The following is a 5,165-nucleotide window of genomic DNA, read 5'->3' as shown; positions in this document are numbered from 1 at the left end:
TAAGGAAAAAGGGTCCAGCTGGGCACAAGTCAACAGATAAACACTTCTGCTATAACTGCCTTAGTTACCCCCTATTGTTCTCTCCCCATGGCAGCTGAGAGTTAGGGTGGCCACTGATAGCCCTCCGAGATACCAAATGTCCTAATTAATGTACATGTTGTACTGTTATGCTGGGCCCACTGCAGGGTAATGCAGTGTCATTGAAACATTTTGCATAAGTCCTCCTGATTCCTCACGAACCTAGAGGGTTTCTCTGTTGGCCGGGGAAGGAGGGAGAAGGAGAGATTGTTCTGGGACCTCCCATTTACGCCAGAACATTTGTACTCCCCTGTCAACTATCTCTAAACACGGGTGCCACAGCAGGGGGAGGCTGGAAACATAAAAATACTATGTACAAGAATGTCAGGGCAGACAGGTACCAAACAGGGGCAGACAGGCTAAAAATAAGACTTTATACTGATAAAGCCAGATAAATGACCACACTACTGAGGAAATGGGCTTTCGCGCCCTCCTCCCAACTACCCCTTTAAAGTTTGGTATATTCCTATTAAGATTGAGATTTACTCTTTAACTCATGGGATATGCACCTTGGGAGTATTTGATAAATTATGTACTTACTGATTAACTTAGCACAAAGCCCTTTTCTGTGTGCTTTCCAAGTCTCTGCCATAAAGGGGTTTCTCTTGGGAATTTTAAGGGTATGGAAAATGGCACCTTGCTCCTCTTCTCATCCTCCCATACTGCTGCATTTCTCTGCTCCATCTCCCTAGGCCCTTAAGGAAAAAAACAAAACAACCCTTGAGGTATTTGAAAATCTGTCAGATTTCAGTCTGGTATTTTTTCAAGGTGTCTGGATGTAATTACTGAGCTTGGAAAAGTGAATGAATTCCCTACTGTATCCATTCTCTGATAAGACTAGCCCACAGATAGCATATATTCACTTCTCCCAAATCAGGAACACAGATTCTGAACTGTAATGATTGGAAAATTGCCAAATCAAAGAAACGTTCCTTTTTTTAAAAAAAAAGTCTTTTTGAATAAAACACAACTAGACAGAAGTTTTCTAGAGTTAGGTGGTAATTATCATGGGCCCTGAAATCCTTGCAGACCTTGCAATGAGGAATAATTTTTTCCACAAATCTTTTCTTATTAAATCATAATTCACCCAGAAACTGGATATGATTGCATATCTCCTGTAAAGCAGATTAAATGGCATTGCGGTTTTGTGGATTTTCATTTTCCCACGGGCCCACTCTTCCTGCTACCCTTGCACTCTTGATGCCGGTTATTATAGCATCATTCAGTGGTGCACTACACTGTTGCATAAGGATCACATTCCTCTTCCCCACCTCTTTGACAACTGAAGATGTCACTATCTGGCCCCTCACTACGCTAAGAAGATACCAGAACAGAGATACTGAGTTTAGTTATTATGCATCACTAAATAGCACCTACCTAAGGTAGCCTAATTCACCCAAGCCTTTTTTATTCATTCATTCAATCGTATTTACTGAGAGCTTACTGTGTGCAAAGCATTGTACTAAGCGCTCGGGAAGTACAAGTTGGCGACATATAGAGATGGTCCCTACCCAACAACAGGCTCACAGTCTAGAAGAGGGAGACAGACAACAAAACAAAACATGTGGACAGGTGTCAAGTCATCAGAATAAATAGAATTAAAGTGAAATGCACATCATTAACAAAATAAATAGAATGGTAAATATGTACAAGTAAAATAAATGGAGTAATAAATCTGTAAAAACATATATATAAGTGCTGTGAGGTAGGGTGGAGGAGAGGAAGTTTTTAGTTCAAACACAGTTATATCAATATGCTTCTTAAGTCTGTGTGGCCATCACATGATCAATGGTATTTATTGAGCACTTACTATGTGCAAAGCACTGCACTAAGCACTTGGGAGAGTACAACACAACAGAATTAGCACTTTCCCTCCCCATTACGAGCTTACTGTCTGAACCCAAATCTGATTAAAGTAGTAATCATTCTGAGTGGCAATCAATGGAGTATCTTAAAATATAAGATAATGAGTTATAGGTTAGGATAAGGGAGAGGCTCTTTTGATAAAATAACTAGGATGGCAACCTTGAGGCCAGATCTATTAGAGTTGTTCAGTTGTAAGTGACTGCAGTATTTCAGCCTAGCTAAGCAATCTGTAGTTTGGGTCTGGAAGGGGCTAGCAAACGTGGCTGAATGTTGGAGAATGTGCACCTGAAGCCACATTCAACTGATACGTAGTCCCCCAGCAGGAAGGACAAGCATGGTAGATTAGCAAGAGCCCCTAGGAAAACACTGAGTGTGTTCACTGGCTCTGTCCCTCCTCCACTCCTGCTCAAGCCCCTTTTCTGGGGCTTCTCCCTGGGTTTGTGTTCAGGTGCTGGGCAGCTCTTTGAAGGTACAATAACCAAGGGGGCATGCCCTTCGTGACTGTACAGAATCTGAAGAGAGGGATGAATAATAATTAGCATCACTACCTTCATCATCAATCTCAAACAGCCGCAAAACTATGGTATAGTTTCCTTAGGATGAGAAGTTTTATTATAGCCATCTGAGGCCAAGTCCCATAGTAGTCACAGGAAATTCATGTTAAAAGAAAATATTGTGGATAGTGGCTGTCTTCGCAGGACTACTACACAGAAGTGCCTAAAATCAGTACATTCTCCTTGGTAGATAGGGCCTGGAAAATATGCAAGTCCACATGTGATATAAAACTGTGGCACAAGAGGACAGGAGTAGAAAGTCTTGTTCCAGTAACTGCCTCCTTTCTGGAATCTACACTTTCCAGAATTCCTAAGAAATACATTTTCTAGAATCCTTGGGGAATTTGTACCACCTTGGAGGGGCTGAATCAGTTAATGATTCAGGAAGAGCTTTAAAACTATAACTTCCTTCTTTCCTTCCTGCTGCTTTCAACTAAAGATGGCTTGGTTCCAGGTTACACAAAGAACATTTAAGGTCATGCAGACGCATGACTGACCTAAGCTACAAAAGCCCTTGATTGCGTCTAAAGCCAGCATTGGAAAGAGAAGGAAGCCTAGGGCTCTCAAACTCAAGTCAACTCCACTCTGCCACTGGCAAGGAAGGAAAAACATTAGGGCTCTGGTTAGGACCTTAGAGCCAACAATACCACTAGCAGGAACACAGTTGGGTGGAAGGCAAGTTACAGTTAAACTCCCCTTTGCGATCCTCAGCTTCCTGATAGCCCCCTCCCACCTCTTGCTTCCATGATTCCAAGCACTCTCCCTTCAGGATTCTGACCTGGCCTTTCATTCATTCATTCAATCAATCGTATTTATTGAGCACTTACTGTGTGCAAAATACTGTACCAAGTGCTTGGGAGAGTACAATATAACAATAATCAAGACACGTTCCCTGCGGCTCCCTGAAGCTCTGAGAGCTTCAATTTAGGTGTTAACAGAGTGATGTTTAGAACTATGTGCTTATTTTCAGCTGAAAGCCATGGCTACTCCTTAGTTGTCCTCTAAAATAAAGGGCAGGAATGCCTCCTCTCTCCAGAAACATGCACATCACTCTCAAGTTCTGAGCAGCTCAAAAGTTAACTCACTTTTAAGTGTTAGCTATCCAGCCGTCAACATGAGAAGGAAGTACCAGTCTGGTTCAGCTCCTCAGCTGGAAAGGAAGAGGCAATAGTGATCAGAGAAGCCTTCACCACTGGAGGGGAGAGGCTGTCCCATTTGAGCCTCAAATGCTGAAGAGGAGGAGTTGTACTGATTAGAATAGCGATAGTATAGAATTGCTCTTCAGTTTAAAGGCAATAGTGATGGTTGTAAGATTGTATCCATGGGTGTGAGTGCACACTGGGCCCATTGAAGTACGGACATGTACCTTTTCTGACTCCCTGACATTTGTGAGCACTGCCCAGACACTAACAACAGAAACGCATGTCCCAGTGGGACATATATATACATTTTTTTGTTGTTTGTTTGTTTGAGTAGGGATGATGGTTTGTGCTGAGCCAACCACACACTTTCAACAATCTTTCAGGGCCCCATGAGCATACCTTGCGAAACACTAGTAGGGAAAACGTGTGCAGTCTCTCGTCACAAAATCTGAAACCTCAGTGGCAGCAGACAATACACTCTCATTCATTTTGTGAGCCATCTTGGAGTATGATACTGATTGTGGTTTGCTTAATAAAGGTGGGTGTTTTCCTCATTTTTGAAAAGACCAGGGGACAGGCAAAAGCAAGAAACAAAGCAGTAAAAACAACAAAGTAGTAAAATTAATCCCTAGAGTAAGATCACAAGGGGGTTGTGTTCATTTTTTTCATTTATGTAACGTGTTCTGTTCAGGGTCCTTGTCCCTGCTGTTCTCTTTTTTTCAAATTTGGTTTCCTAGATGCCCAGTTGTAGAGGTCCTTGTCCCTGCTGTTCTCTTTTTTTCAAATTTGGTTTCCTAGATGCCCAGTTGTAGAGGTAGAGATGCACTGTGGGGGAGTAGAAATGTCTGACTTTCCTTCTGTCGCGTGTGCATCGACAGCATGACAGGAGAAATAGGGGTGCAGTAAACTTACCTCCACCCTCCAGAGGAATGTGGCAACCTCACCTTTGTCAGGGCTTAAAAATCAAGGCTCCAAACCAACAGAAATTAATTGAAGGGCAACCACAATGTTTGTTCTTCCAGAATTTCCCGGGTTACCTTTACAAATACAAATGAAGTGATGATTTTTTCCATGTTCAAAATTTGGTTGAATTGATTAATTGGCTTCAATTGACCACCAACCCATATATGCCCATATTTTCTTGTACATTAGCATCAGAAATCAACCTGAAAACTAAGAACAGTGCACGAGTGTTTTTAGATTTCGATGTTTGTCATTCCTCAAATTTTACATACTGCACATGTTTTTAGGTCACTTCAATATATTGTGATTCATACTGAGTAAAAATTAAAAAGGCCTACTGCTAAATCAGATCTTCAAATTCATAAATATCTTAAAGTACACACTTCCCTCAAAATTTTGATGTAGCCACAGCATGACAAAATTAGAATGTAGCAGAAATGAATAAAGACATTAGTCCAAAAAATGAGCAATCTTTTTAGTTGACAAGAACTGCAAAGCTTGTTAATGTTCTATGAGTGAACAAACACTTGTTTCAATTAATTTTAACCCAAGAGATAGTTTA

The sequence above is a fragment of the Tachyglossus aculeatus genome, chromosome 9 (assembly GCF_015852505.1).
Source record: "Tachyglossus aculeatus isolate mTacAcu1 chromosome 9, mTacAcu1.pri, whole genome shotgun sequence".
Classification (NCBI taxonomy): Eukaryota; Metazoa; Chordata; class Mammalia; order Monotremata; family Tachyglossidae; genus Tachyglossus; species Tachyglossus aculeatus.
This window is presented reverse-complemented; position numbering follows the sequence as displayed.